Below are 16,749 nucleotides of genomic sequence, written 5' to 3'. Positions count from 1 at the left end.
ATATGCATTGTGGAAAACATTGTCAGGAGAAGAACAATTGCCATTATTTACATTAAAATATTGTTTCTTTCACATGAGTTAAGATTAAAATGTAAGTAGTTGACTCTTCATGGTGAAGATATGAATAACTATTAAAATTAAAATTAAAACCAGACAGTATTAATGTTATCTGAATGTTGTCAAATTTATACATTCTCAGGCAAAAAGGGTACAAGAATGTGGCCTTAGCAACCTTGCAACCTCAGAAGAACAAAAAGTTAAGAAGAACGTTTTCAAATGTTCAATATTTCAAGGGGCCTTCTAGTAATTCTTCAACATTTGCACCAGGTTGCATCAGACCTTGAGTGGCACCTTAGACTTCTGGAACACTCATGCATTGTATTTATTAGTAGTCATCCATCTAAAATATACAATACAGGGGAATATTAAATATATATATATATTCAGGTGAAGTTTGGCGACATTGAAGATTTGCAGTGACAGCGTAGTCAGTCTGTAAGTTGTCTAGTCGAAATAAAGAACCAAAACTGTATTAAAACTGAAAATTGCAAAATAAGTTCTTAATAGAGTCATACTTTACTGTGAATTATTCCAGTTCCTAAACAGCTCTCTACACCTAGAATGAAATGTATTCTAACAGTTTCATTCAGTGCACATCAATTTGATGCAACACTGCAGCAATCATCCCTCATTGACATTCAGACAGTTCAACGTTTCCATCTCTAACCTCATTGGCTCTGACAGTTCAAGCCTATTTCTGTAACAGATGACATCATATGACACAGATGATTTAACTCCCTAACTAGGGGAGTTCAGCATGCCGCCGCAGTGCTAACACATTTACATTCGCAATATTAGCTTATTTCTGCCTATTTATTCCAATTGTAAAAACACTGATAAGTGAAAATCTGCCCTAACTTGGGTTTTATGACATGTCAGTCTGAGTCTGACATAACAACAAAGTGTCATGTGAACTAAATGTGTTCATCTAAATGATTCAAGTTGTTATCAGAGCTGCCCATGGCAGACAGGGATGCCTTGAAATATAAACATAGGGTTACTGACAGAGTGACACCTTGCTATCACCATTTAACTACTTTCAAAATGCAGATAAGCAGCAACTTAATTGCCATTTATGAACCTTCAGTATCATTTCCACTTTTCAAATGGGTTTTCTCCTAAATCCAGTTTCATACCAAACAATTGTTGATTTATGTTTAATCATCTGTTGTACTAAAAGTATTTGTGTATGATATGTTTATGTTCCGAAGCTAGAACTGTGCTAGTTTGGAAACAGTGGAAACAGGGTGCAAAATGAACTTTTTTGTCCAATGACCAAATGATTAGTGAATGTTCAAACTTTACCAGCCACTCAATAGATGACTTTTTTTTTTTTTTTTCCTGGTGAGTGAAGCAAATCTACCACCCACTTGCATATTTTACCAGCATCTGACTGGTGGCTGGTACTAATTTTGTGGCACACAGTGTGAAAGACAATAACACAAATAACAATGCAGGAACACTGAGAAAACAAGACTTATGTCCATAAGTCTAGTGTCCTTGTGCATGCTAGAAGGCTTCTCTTCTTTGACTCCCCCCTGGGACACCACAATACAGCGTCTCTTGAGCAATTCAATGGCCAGGCAGAAATCTGTCTTCTTTGGTTAAAGTTCCAAGAATCAAATAAAAGTAGTACTGCGTCAGTATAGCAGTAGCAAATTCCCACTTTCTAGAAACAAAAAATTATTACAAAGATGGAGATATCGCACTCACACATTGTGTTGCTGTCTGGCTTGACTTTCAGGCAGCTGTTACACACAAGTTTTAGTACCACTGGCACTGCCCTAACTGCCAAACCCACATCTTCTGTCCTCATTATGTTACTCTCTGCCTTTTTTTTTTTTTTTTTTTGCTAAGGTAACCCATAATTTTTCTTGTTATTGCCCATCTCATCATTCTGTCCTTGAACCTAATATATGCTTATTAATTTTTGAATAGGCCCACCTCAAGGCTTCTGCCATTTGTTCAGTTCAATGTTTTTGCTTTTCTGAGTGTCTACAGGTGGTAGAGACAGGTAGGTTGGGTTAAATCATGTAGGTCAGATACTCTGGTAATGCTGTTCCAGAATGCCGTGTTGTTCTTTATAACTGATTGCAGTACAGTGAGTCTTGTCCTTTTTTGTGATAAAAGGACACAGAAATGAAACAGACTCAGTTTCCTGTTGGAGCTGTTTTTTGTGGGTGACAATATTTTATCTCTTATATTTTAGCAAATTTTTCTTTGCAAAGGAAAGTCAAATCACAGTTCAGCATATAGATCACAGACATAAGTCGGTCGTAAATAATCCAGCTAAATTATATATTATGACAAACACGCAGGACAGGTATACTGTATGTTGCATTCAGGTTGGTCCATCTTACTGTGTGTACATTAACAATTAAAAATCTGACATCAGTCAACATTATACACCTTTGATATGATGGATAAGATGCAGTTTGATGGATTATTGACCAGAGTTACAATGGAAAGCCCTTAACCTAAATATATTCTGCCACAACATTGGGTGCCACAAAAGTATGAGCAAGAAATGAGATAAAAGTCATTTACTGCCAATTGGCCTCCACTCTGTAATGGGAAATTACATAATTAATTAAAAGTACTGGCATGTGTTTGGTGCAAATTGCACAGAGGAAGAGCTTTTCAAGAAGCTTCCTCTTTTCTCACACCAGAGATCTGTGAACATCAAGAACTTTAATCTTTATTCTCATATGCTCTAATGCCATCTCTGCGGGCTTCCATCCACAATGTCAATGTACAGAATGTCTTTATTCAAAAAGGCAGCATATACTCAGGAAATTGGTCATTTCTCACATGCAAAAATATATATATATCTGAAGGATATGTGAAAAGTTGCATTATTGAACATCTCAGTACAATTATATGCATAAAAGAGAGAGTCTGTGACATTTAATGAAATTGAAGCTTACATTTTCAGATCTACCATATATAGTCTTACTAATCTTTAAAACTCCATGGTGATCAATCTGGACAGCATTGCACTGTGAAAAGACTTTACAATCTCAGGCCCTGAATTAGGAGTCAGACCCATCATTGCAGGCGGGCCACAGGGGGCCAAGCTCCCCAGTCTAAGGGCTGCCCCGACCAAAATGAGAGTGACAGTTTTTTTGCTTGTTCACTGCCTACAGTTATCGAGACGTCTTGTGCAGTTGAGCACACCTACCCACAGTTTTGAGCATGGCAGCTTACAATGGGCAAACATTCTGATGTTTATTCAGCAAATGAAGATAACATTTGCTCATTAGTATTAAACACAAAGAACAGCTGAGGGTGATGAGTATGTCATTAGCGTGGCGCTAGATCAAAAGTCTGGGGATCGCCAAAGTAATTAAAATTCATCCTGAGTGGGACATGAATTTCTGTGCCATATTTCATGGCAATCCACCCAGTAGATGTTGAGATACTTCACACAAAACCTGATGGTGGCACCAGAGTAAAAGTCAGGCGATTACTGAAGTCCATATGATTTATCCTCTGGTGACCACAGATGTCTGTATAAAAATTTCATGGCAATCCATGCGATATTTTGTGAGATATTTCAGTCTGGACCAAAGTGGTGGACCGAGCGACTAGCGAAAGACATTTCCTGGCTGACATTTCTATCCTTAGAGCCATGTCGCTAGTATGGCTAAAAATAGCAAAATGTCATTAGTGAAGAGGCTGAAATTGTTTGAATTATAAATAATGTTTAATTGAAGACAATTAATCATCAGGGATTTTTTACATATGGTCATTCATTGTACCACTTTAACACCTGTATTCATCCCTTATTGCATATGCAAAGAAACCTCCAAAATGGTGTGTAACATATATGACAAAGAGACATAGATAAGAGTCATATTGAGCTCATGACAGCCTTCAACAGAGATGAGGAAATGAATAAATAAAATCAAATGTCAGTTAAAATGAAGTCAGTGGGATTAATTCACTCTTGATACAAATCGATAATGTTTTTGCAAATTAATTCTGGTACAACAACAGTTATCAGCCAGAACTGAAAGCTGAAGTTAGTCGCTGTCTTAAATAGCTCCTGTCTCCAGGCTTTCATTAGTTTGGGTAAATTAAAGCATGTGTGCCCTCCATACACATAAACATACACCCACCCACATACACTTTTAATATTCAATTTTTGCTCTGGGCTATCTCCATATAAGGGTTGTTTTTAAAAAAAAAAAAAAAATCACCATCAACAATAGACCTGCACTCTGTAATTTCCTGTTGAAAACAAGGCTGCATATCTTTGTCTGTCTAATCTAACCTCTGTCTACAGAATCTACTGTTCACAGAAAACAGCCAACATCCTTGAGCAATTTCAAAATGGTAGAATGGAAGAATAACAGAATCAAGCACCCTGACTGTGGCTTGAGACTCACAGAGCAATCTCCCTTCACCAAATCCCTGCAGCACAATTCAATTCTGTATCACTGCAGGCCAGGGCACCCAGGACGTAATCTGACAGCCATGAAAGGTTGGCAGGGTGGCAAGCATGAGGATACTCTTTCAAGTCCACAATATAAAGGCAGAACTCTGCACGTAGATGGATAGTTTGTAATAAAATAATAATAATAAAGACTATAATTTACTGTAAATCAAATGACACAAATAAAAATGTAAAATACAAATGAATAGTTCAAAATGAATGTAATGATGAAAAGATGCAAAACTTGCATGAAAATGTATTTGAAAAGTAGGATAACACAGCTGTTGCCAGTTGGCTCTCCTCAGGCATGGCTTTCCCAGCGGCTCTGTAGCAGCTCAGTCACCTCTGGTGTTTTCCCTGGACTGGACTTGCCAGGAGCCATCCTGAGGATGTGAGCCTGTGAGCTGGCTCATCATGGAACTGAGAGCCATAACATGTACTACCTTAAAACGTGTCACCTTTGAATCAAATGGAAAATGCAAAGACATCCATTGCCAGGGGGATGTGTGATCCCGACAGTTCAACTCAGTCAAAAGTACATAGGTTTGAGTGTTCTGGTATCCTATCAATGTAATGTTTCAGATTCACTGTTTGCAGGATTGCAAGTTTTGCTGCATGTCACCCCTCAACCAATATTAAAATAAACTCCTGGACGCATTTTGCACCAGGTCGAGGTGATGGTTGGAGCTCTGCTTGAGACCAGAGGAGTAAGAGTAGCTGTTATATTAACAAGAGGTGATAAAGGCATTAATAGCTGGCTGATAGCGTTTTCAAAGTCAAAGGTTAAAAAAAACACAAAATTATAGAAAACAAATTCAGTAAATAAAAGTAGTGAGAGCAGAATGATGAGCTGTACCTGTAATGTGTTTGAGGAGCACTGCAGGCATTTTCTGGTTTTAGCTGATATAATATTTGTCAGTGGTTGACTAGAAAAATGAAAAAGTGACTCTGGTTACCCTGAACATATTGCTACTAGAAATAAAAGATAAAAAATGCAAATTTATTATTTTCCTCCTTGAATTCTGTTTTACAAACTATTTCACACACTGTACACTGATCTACTAGATACTGATAATGCATGCTACGACGCTGAATGAACTTCAAACGTTATCAACATGTAATTATCAGCAGTGAACACCATGAGGCAAATAACCACTGATACAAGCAAAAGCCTTTTTTATATGGTACGCTATTCTTGTTTACAGTGCTTTTGAGAATTATTATGAATTCATTTTAATAAAGATTCATATTAAGTGGCTAAATTGTGTTATGTGAGTTTACCCTCAACTTAATCCCCGATCTCACAGAATAAATAAATATTGATTGCACTCAGAAGGCCAAAAAATTGCATACATACACACATACAGAGACTAATTGGTGATTAAATGTGGCTTATTTTCATGAAATCTCTTTACGGGTCGACTGGGAGATTCCAAATAATTACAATCTAACTAATAAATGAGTGTATGTAACGCCCCTAAAGGAAACAGCTTTCTTTACAGTCTGCAAGCACAGCTGTATCTGCCCTCTGCAGTGGCTCAGATATGCGGTGTGTTTTAACAGCATTTCAGGAACGGGGTTTTGAGAAAATCAGGAATATTTCAAGAATTAATGTGTCTCTGGTATTCTCGCCTGCCAGAGACTCCCCTTGAGAAAGCTGCCCAAAGCCTAATAATATAGAAAGAGTGAACAAGTTGAGATTAAAGAATGAATATTTAACATCTAAAGTGCCTTCAGACTTTAAATTCCTGGCTGACCTCATATTTTAAATTATGTCATGATGTCTGGTGACAGAGAGTTTGTGGAGTCCTAGATTAGTTCTTTTTAGCTTTCATTCTTTTCTAAAATTTTGTTTTTGACCCCTCAGCACTATGTGCATTGTTACTTGTACCCCTCTCCCTCAATATAATTCAACTTCCATGGGCACGGCATGAAATAATTGATTAAGGACCATATGTGTTGTGTGTGTGTGTGTGTGTGTGTGTGTGTGTGTGTGTTCATGCTTGTGTTGTGAGTTTGAACAAACAACAAATGACGACAATCTTTCACCTGGGTTAACTAGGATACCTACCTAAATCAATACCTCAGCATACTGTAGCTGCTATGTGTGGATGCAGTAGGAATGATCAATGAAAAACATTTTGGCACTGACTGCAATTTCACTTCCTCTCAGTTCTCAGATGACCATTTGAAACTCACCACAGTTCATAAATTTTGGGATATGGGGCTGCTATTGCATGCTATAACAAAATCAGGGAGTTTATCTTATATACTGTCTGTTTTCATTAGATCTAGTCTGAACTGCATAGACCTACAGACTGACAGTAGTGTTGAAAACTCCTTAACAAGCCGCAACCCACCGGTGGGTCAGTCAATACAAACTCATGCTGTGCAACCAAATATTGTTCAAACCCACAGTGCATCATTTTAAATTCTAGTGGAGATCCCAAAGTTTCCAAAGATACCAAATATGTCAGGCTGAATTTTGGTGAAATGTGTATCAAATGACTCACAGCAACACAGCACATTTCGACAGATGGAGTGGTGCAACCATAAATAAAATGGAGACTTGGGTTTGAATATTTCACTATGTAAATATCATGTAGTTTAACAAAGAGCTGATACAGAATATATATTAGTGCATTAATTATGTGATACTGTCAGGCAGTGTGGAATATGTAAGGGATAATACTGGCTAAGGTAAGGTGGAAGTTCCATCATTACAATCATAGGGGTATTATCCCACTTATGGCCACAAATGGCCATATGTTATCAAATTAAAAACATAAGTCATTGTTTAATTACTGTATAGGGCATATTTTTAGGGACCGAGCCCAAAAGGCAGAGGACTACTGTAAAACAGTGGTCCTCCTTGGCCAGTATTATCCCTTACATATTCCACTACTGTAAAACAGTAGCCCTCGCCTAAGGGCAAGGACCCTATTTAGGGCCTGAGCCCCAGAGGGGCGAAGACCCTCTTGTATTAGTTCTGTTTCTTTCTTTCTTTCTTTCTTCTTTCTTTATTAATCCGTCACTTCAACCCTTAATTTGACCCCCTAAACATGCTCAAAAACTCACCAAATTTGGCATTCACATCAGGTCTGGTGAAAAATTTGAGAAAATGTAAAAAATATCCCCCAAAGTGCCAAAATGTGCTCTATAGCGCCACCTATGTCACTAATATGGCCACCACGGCCCATAGGAATGTCGTAGAGAGATCGATCCAAAACTCAATTATTCATCTCATCAAGATCTACAAATCATATGATGACACCTGACCTAAATCCAACAGGAAGTCCGCAATTCACCCATGAAAGTATGACTTTGTGCCAATTTTGGACCTTGAATAAACGCTATCTCCTCCTAGGGCGTTAATGGTATCGGCTTCAAACTTTAATACATGACTTATCACACTGTGCTGAACAAAAGTTATTAAAAACTTTGTAATAACTTGAACGATTTAGATTTTGTAAGGCCCCGAAAGTTGGAGTGTCACATTGCACTTTACAATGAAAACCAATGGGGAGGCAATCTCTGGGCATGGGCTTTGTGCCAAACTGGGGCGTCTGACGTCTAAACTGTAAGTCAGACCACTTTCAAACCTGTATCAACGGATTCGCGACGAAAATTCCTACTAAAATATGATTTTTAATGTAAGATTTGTCCAAAGTCTCAGGATTCATGAGGATATTTCACAAGAAGAGTAATCTGAAATCCTTCTCTCCAACTAAGAGGGAGAGGGAGGGAAGAAAGTGGGGGGATGGGTTAAATGCAGCTCATTTTTGAAGGATACAGCAGAAACGTCTATATATTTACAGTACATTATATACAAACTTTGTATGAAGTTTGGTGTTATTATCATTTATTTTACAATAATTATGAGTCTTATATGTATAATTCAGTAGTGAGGATGACCTATGAGGGGAAGGGGAAAAAATGGAGTGAGAGTGACAGTTTAGTGATAAAAATAAAATCGAAACTAAAATTTGTAGCTCTGTACTGCAGTTTTTCCTTTATTAGGGCCCAAGCACCTAGCGGTTCGCTCACACTCTCCATTCAAATATATGAGTATTTTTCTGTGTCCAGCTGCAGTTACTTATTGTCTCTACACATCTGACAGCAATGTTCAATGTTTACTTTTTTGTCAAGGAGTACATGTGTTCCTAAATGAAAAAAATTAGGAGCACACATAGAAATTTAGGAGCACACTGAAAAATGTTAAAGTAACTGTTTATTAAAGACAACAATTTATCACATACATATTTAAATGTTTTGTGTGTGTGTGTATGTAAATCAAAATGTATGTTCTCTTTAGGGGTGCTTGATTATGGCAAAAAGCATAATCACAATTATTTTTGCTCAATATTGACATCACGGTTATTTAACACATAGATAATAATGATGACAAATTAATAAAGACTATAAATACTAACAAACTAATTTGCAAACATAAAACATCCTTGTGTGGGTCATTTGAATATTTATGGTTCTTGGTTTCAGGATTATATGACAGCGTCACATATTCAACCCCATCTTCATCCTGCTTCACCAAAAACAACAAATGGGACAGCTCATGCTTTCCCTCTCTACCTGTCTGGGTCAAACACAGCTGGTTACCAAACTACACCTGACAGACAAGACCTGCAGCTACATTAGGTGGCAGCGCAGGTGAATTTCTAATTAATTTCAAGTCAAACTCTGACACAGGAGAAAGGTGCACACTCATATCTTTTCCATTTTTTTCTGTAGTATTTAATTACAGATTTAAAAACTTAGTTTGATGAGCTGAATGTGGTGTCAGTAATGAAGTTGAAGGCAGTCAGGTGTTGTTGCCAGCCCTCAAGCTTGCTCGACCTGCCGGGCTACACTCCTTCCCCGCCTGGACAGAGTCATAACATTCCCTCAGCATCTCGTTCAGAGAAGCCACACAGTAAGATTGCAGGTCTGTGTTTTTCCTTTTTGTTCAAGAAAATCCATTAACATTTCGACTGGTTTTCCTCCTCTACTTTATTGAGCTGTTCTTCTGTTAGTTCTTTGAGCCGTCTCTCCTTTGACTTGATATTTTCTATTTCTTGCTCACGAGCAGCATCCCACAAATTGCATGTTTACCATAAAGGTTAAATGTGATGTTTAATTCATTCTGGTGTTTATTTCTTTATTCAAGAACATATTGTTGTAAATAGCCAGCTACAATAAAGCCCTTCTGCTAAACCACTGCTTGCTTCAGTACTGTTGTCATAGTCGTCTACTGTATAGTTAATCTGCACCTTCCAACCAATCAGAATTCAGAATTTTTAGCAGCCATGGTGTAAATATTAATCTTCATTCTGCAACCTATCATTTTCACAACATCTACTCACCTGCACATTAGCAATGGTGATCACAAGCGTCGCTGTTAGCATCTCTTCACTCTGTTGGCATTTGTTTACATTGAAAGATTAAAGGTTAAATGCCACTGCTTGCTGATTTGGCAAAAGGACCAGCGATGTGTTTGGTGGATACATGCTCAGACTGCAAGAAAGATGTGTGTGTGAAATAGATTGTATTCACAGGATGGGACTGTCAAATGAACAAACCAAGATCTGTGAATAACAACACATATCTTGTTAGCATCTGAGAGTATGTTTCTCTTTTTTGTTTTCTCACGTGAATATTTCATCACTTTCTAAGGAAGACATAGTGCAAAAATATCTGTGTGTCTTTGAGGGTTTGTATCTACAGGGTGACACTGACAAATGCACAGACAAGGATTGACAAATGCACAAATGAAGATCTGTACTCACACCTCCAGTTTTATACTTAAGAGATCCAACAGTATGAATCTGTGCACACAAATATACAAATGGGAATTTCATTTGTTAAGCAGAAATATGCAGAAAATGTGCTTTTTTCATTTACCTTATTTACATTTATGACCCTTAAAAAAGATGCAAACAATATTTCACTTCCTAATGATGCCTATCAGTATTCATAACTATTTATGACTATTTTTTCCTTTTTGATTTTTTTCCATGAAAACCATAAAGTACATCATTTCCTGTATTTTTCTACATCTACTTGTCATTTAGCACAGCAAAATGCACATTTAATAATATAAAATTATTACAGATCAATTACACATTTATACTTTAAAAAGAATCAAGTCAATTTACAGTAATTTACATTTTTATAGAGTCTGACAGATATGCTATCCATATTTGTTCAACTTGAGGATTGCTGATACAAGCAAAATCCCAAACTGTCAAAAGTTCCTTCTTTAAAAGAAAGCCAATCTATTTCAAATCAGCACATTCCAATTTATATTTCTCTTCTATATTGTGTCCTGTCCTCCCCTGCTGTCACTCTGCTGTCCATATTATAGCGCTTTCGAGCCGCTCATCCCTATCGTAATGACCTCCTCAGGGACCTGCAGACGCCGTCTGCAATGCCCCGACTGTTTGGTGAAGGACTTCACCACTTTGTGTGAAACAATAAAGAACGGTGACAGAGCGTGGTACCGACTGTCCCCTTGTTAAAAGCTCTGATAGGAGAGTGCATACAGAATCCTCTACCAAGATGAAAAGGACAGTAACTTGCGGGGTGAAGCCCTCTCTCTGGGTGCACTGATGATGATGGGGTGGGATGGAGAACAAAAAGTCTCTTGGATAGCTTTTTTTTTTTTTTTCTGAGAGCCACTCATGTTAGCCTGTGAAATATATTTCCTGAATTAAATTATGACCCATCAGAAAGAGGAGTAAACTAAGAAACATGCTGTAGTATACAAAGTGTCAATTATGGTATGTTTTGAATCCAGCATATGACCCTATCGCTGATTATATATCTGAAAAGACGAGAGAAAAATCTATTTCCTGTTGTTGATAAGGCATGTAAGAGAGAGGGAAATAAATATACTCTCAGCAATGTCCAGCTGTGCATCAAGCTATATGTCATATCATATATAAATCGATATAAAAACAATATAAATATTTGCAGGCAGGCTGTAAGGATCTGTTGTACTGTTGTATGTTGTGCAGTCCTCAAAAACAAAGTCCTTCAGTTTAAGCCTAAGTACTATTTTACTGCAAAACTTTCAGTGCTGCTGGCAGTCTGAGGGGAACACTAAAATACTGCACGTCTGTTTAAGTAGAGTTTATGCAAGAGTGGTGTGTTGAAGCTTTCCCAATTTATATGTAACCTCGACTGCGGTGCACTTAGATAACCACTTTGGAAGTGCAAATATTTCCCCAAGTCTGAGTCTTTGTCCCACAGCAACGCCCTGACTCTCCAAAAGTGGCAACTCTAGCAAGAAAAACACATTTGTTCCCTGTTCTCACTGCACATCTGTGGTGATTAAAATCCAACAGAATCATTGAAATCAATTAGAATCACGTCCAGGCTGTCATCTGCCTGACATGTGGCAACCCCCTCTGGCTTCAGCTCCAGATCGACTGGTCTCTATTATGGTAATAAAACTGTCTATTTTGGGATAAGGTTGTGACAGTAGCTCCTGGTGCAAGTCTGCCATCAGTCTGCTTGTTTGGCATTAATCAGTTTGGAAAACAACAATGGTTGTTCAGGTGTTTTTTGTAAGGTATTGCCGGTGATAGATGCCCCTGTGGATGTGATTATTTGTGTTTGTTTTTGACATATTTCCGGGAGAAGTTGAAACATAGGAACACTTAAAAGAATAGTCGGGATTCTGTTCCTATTTGACATAAACAAACTAAAAAACAACGATATGAGAGAGTATTTCATGAAGTGTCCTTGAATTGTACCTCAGCTAATAATAATAATAATAATAATAACAGTAATAATAATAATTATTATTATAATAATACATACATACATACATACATACTCTTCTCTAAGGCAGGTTCCTTGTACTGTTAACACTGTTAAGACACCAATAAGTGAATAATTAGATTTGGTATGCACTATGCAGTGCAATAATGACATAAGATTTAGGTCTCTACAGTATTGTACTCTTTGTGTTTTGGTCAATTGCTGAAATTAATCCGCATCGTACCTCTATGCAGAAGACTGGTTTTTATAATCTCAGAGCTGTGATCCGGATGTTCCTCTTTTGGTCCTTCCAACAAAACAGGAGTCATGAATATGCAGATGGAGGTAGGAGGAGAGCAGGCCCTCCAGGCCTCATAAAAGGCAGCATTAAGCTTCCCTAATTAAACTGAACTCTCCCCTTCCGAACAGCGAGCATGACTTTGGGGACGTAATAGAGCCTCTTCAGGTCCACTCTCAGCCTCATATTGGTCCTCCTGCACCAGCTTCTCTCCTGGAATACTGCAGGCTGCAACAATCAATAAAGAGCAACTTCATGAATAGAGAATATCTTCTCCATTATTAACAGTTACTATTTTAAACAGACTGGTCATAGTAGAATGACTTGATTTAAATGCATTGAATGCTGAATGACACCACAGTTTACAGCCTGTAATGGTAATCTGTAATCCTCTATAATAGCCTGAAGAAAGAGCAAGCATACACTGATTAAATGAATTACACAAGCATCCCAGTGCATAAAATAAGGACCATTATTCAAGCGAGTTACTCTATTATTGCCAGAATGAAGGAAAACATGGCTTATTATTGGTGCTTGTTCTTGTTCAAAAAAAAAAGAAATATGGGCACTGAGCACCATAGTCAGCTTTTTCCACATGCAGTCTTTTTAAGAGGTGCATTAAGGCTTTTTTTTTTTACAATTTTGAAAAACAAAGTTATCTGTCTAGACATTAGTGGTGTACAAACATGATTTTTAATAACTGTTATGTCTGTGATGCCTCTCTCACTGATTAGGAAGCTGCCCTGACAATAGGCTGACAGTAGAGGGTCCTCAGTGTAATCTGGTTCAGCTGGGCCTGCCAGACTATAAAAGCTGGCCTATGTGGTTGCTCTTTTTTTCCTATCCTCCTGCCTGCATCCACCCTTCATGATCATCTTTTGGTTTTGCTCCTTGTTCTAAACACCATATTGTTTGTTTTGTGTTAATCTTAGTTTTAATGAATTACATTTGTTTTACATACCCGTGGAAGTACCTTATAAAGTGCAATGCCACTGACGGCTGCTAGATGCTGGCTCCAAAGAATCCTTGGCTCCAATTGACTCCTATTCAAAAAGCATCAACTTCTGTCTAGAAATATTAAGTCAATCATTTTTATCAACAAATTATTAAGGTCTCAATTGCTAAATTCAGACCCTCTAATAAGTGTGCTAATGGTCATTTTGGAAATTATTGCTCCATTAATAAGATTTGAAGACTTACAGCAGCTTTGATGTCTGTAGTGTGGGCGTTGATTGACAGCTGTGATTCACAGTTCACTCAACTACTGCTCTCCCCGGTTCTGGGACTCGTACTGAGTCAGACTATTGTCACAATATTTTGGTAAGTTTAATGTTACTTGATTACGATACCTGCCCTGTTAGCACAACTTAGCTGAAGTAGCTAACATTAGAACATAAAGCAATGAATTGTAACCGTGAAAGGCAACACCCCATACTCCTTATCTGGAGGGTCCTGGCTCCTAACGGAAAAGATGGCACCGACCACAAGCTCCAACTCTGGGCTTTAAACTGGCTCCATGGCTCCGATGCAAACAAACGGGTGACGTCACACCTTGGTATGTCCATCTTTATAAACAGTCTATGGCAGAAGCAGAGTCTCCTCCACACTATTTCCTACTTTTCCTACTTACTTTTCCTTTTTTTCTTAACAAACGTTATACAATTATGTGTTATACAACTGTTACTTCACCTCGAGCCAGGGTTGTACAAACTCATACTAAATATTTTTTTAAATAATAACTCTACAAATGAGAAAACATTCTAAAGATCACCTACAGTGTGCGCAGTAAAATGATAATAACAAGCTGCTCAAACACTAATCCAAAACACTGGGTGACAGAGAGACCAAGTGAGTGTGCTCACTGCAGGGCAGTAACTGTGAGCCAATTAAACTGAATAAATAAAGACATGAAAGTGAAAAGATTTGTCTTGCTGTTAAACCTGCACTGCACCTGACAGCGCTGGTGCCTGTCCATCCTGTCCCTCTCCATTTGGCATAGGCAGCACTGCTGGGAATTGAACACTGGTCTCAGTGATGCACAAGAAAAATCAAAAATGATCCAAATGATAACCATGTCTGCATTCACAAAAAATTAATTGCACAATAAATATATTTTAAATATCTTTTTTTTAAGGTTCAACATTGTTTTACTTTTAAGTGATTACTAATGTTTTATGTTCTGTAGAGCTGCAGGACGGAGGCCAGAACAAATTTCCCTACGGGGACATTAAAGTATATCTGTCTCTCTCTTTCTCTCTCTCTCTCTCTCTCTGTTTCTTTCAGTTCGATCTAGTTACATCTACACGACAATAATGCTGTCATATTGTGATAAACTGAAAGCTAATTCTACCTTTGTCTCTCAATCTCTCTTTCTCTCATCGTTATCTGGCATTATTATTCTCTCTTTTTAAGTTTACAAAATGCAAATTAGCTGTGCTCTCCCAGTCTCTTATTAACACAGAAAAAACAAAATGGTCTTCATCACCGGAGGCAGAGTGGCTGTCTGTGCCTCAATGACTGGGCTTTCTCTTGCTCTTTCTCATTGTGTTTTTCTCCTATGTGTCAGTAAGTGCCCACACTTTGTCCTTGTCAGCTGGTGCTTTAAGTTTGCCCACTTATGTCTGTACAGTATCAGTGAGTGATGATGCTTTAAGCCTGTCTCAAGCCAATCAACATAGAACAGATGCACCATCCGGCAAGGCAGAAAAGAACTGTCCACTCCAATGCCTCCAGTTGGTGCTCATGTCACGTCTCACGTCTTTCAGTTTACCTAATGATCTTTCTTGTCATGTCCCTTCTATGTGGAGCACTTTGCATTGTAACCTTGCATGAAGAGTGCTATTAAGTTTGAGTTGATCTGATTAATGCTGCTGGTTGTCACTTTGGTAAAAGGCATACTGTACAAGATTTTCCAAACAATGTATAGACTCATACAAAAATAATCCCTCTCAATCATTCCTGTGACCCACTAGAAGTGTGTGTATTTATCTGCAGAGACTCTACCCTCTGCTTGTAGTTTCTTATTTTCTAATTATTTTGCTATGTTTGGGACACTTCTGGGTGTCAGCCTTTGGGCAGTGGGTGTGTAGCCCCCAGCCAATAACAGCACGCAGGGTGTGAGGTCGACACTTATAGTTAGCAACCAGGTTACATTGCTTTCTCCATCTCTCTGCTCTGGTCCACTCTCTGCTCTTTGTCTCTGTGTCATGGATGTATAAAGAGCTGCAGGTCTGTGTGTCTGCTTGACCGAGGGTGGGGCTGAGCCACACACACGCAGAGCAGAGAGGCCACAACGGACAGGATGAAGTTCTGCACCTTCCCAGGGTTGTGCGGAGGTGTGGGCGTGTTTATTTGTGCTTTAGAACATAACCACTGTGAAACAATCAGAAAATAACCTTTTATTTATCTGATTCATGGCTTTATTCTCGCCAGCACTGCTTGCTCTCTTCATTAACTCTCTAGCTCGCTCAACCACGACTGCTTGCTCTCCCTCTTTCTCTTTGAATGCTGTTTGCAAACACCACCTGACAAATCCTGCATAGTATATCTTTAACAGACTACAACATGCAACACAGAAGGTAAGAACATGTAGTATAAAATATTTAATATCTGCATACCCTTTAGCGTGCACAGAAGCTGCTCCTGCTGAGTTTTTATGTTTCCAAATGAGTTGCCATCACTGAATCAGAGCTTGCCTCTAATGTATTTTGCAAACTCACTCCATGTACCAATCACGAACAGGTGCTTTTAAACTTGAGTTTTGACTGCTCCCAATGGTTTATCTGCTTATGCAGAACGGTTTAAAACAAACAAACTGTCTCTAAATATTACAAAATCTAACTTCATTATTATCAGTGTTAAAAAAACATAATGTAAAAACTCATCAAATATCTCACTTGAGTAAAATGATGTGCCTCAAGTCTGAACAACTAAATTCCATGGAATAATAATCAATAAGAACAAGAGCTGGAGAGAAAACATTGATTATGTCTATGATAGTCTGGGTGAGTACATTTTCCACAACTCTTTACTAAATCCTTCTACAAAAACACTTTTGTCAGATTTGTATCCAACCTTGTCTCTATCGCCTCCTCTATTACAAGAAACTCAACTTCTTATAATATATGATATTTACATTCCATACTTACCCTTGCTACTTTGAGTGCATAAGTGCATTCAAACTTACAATTAT

Source organism: Thunnus maccoyii, chromosome 11 (genome assembly GCF_910596095.1).
Source record: "Thunnus maccoyii chromosome 11, fThuMac1.1, whole genome shotgun sequence".
Lineage (NCBI taxonomy): Eukaryota > Metazoa > Chordata > Actinopteri > Scombriformes > Scombridae > Thunnus > Thunnus maccoyii.
This window is presented reverse-complemented; position numbering follows the sequence as displayed.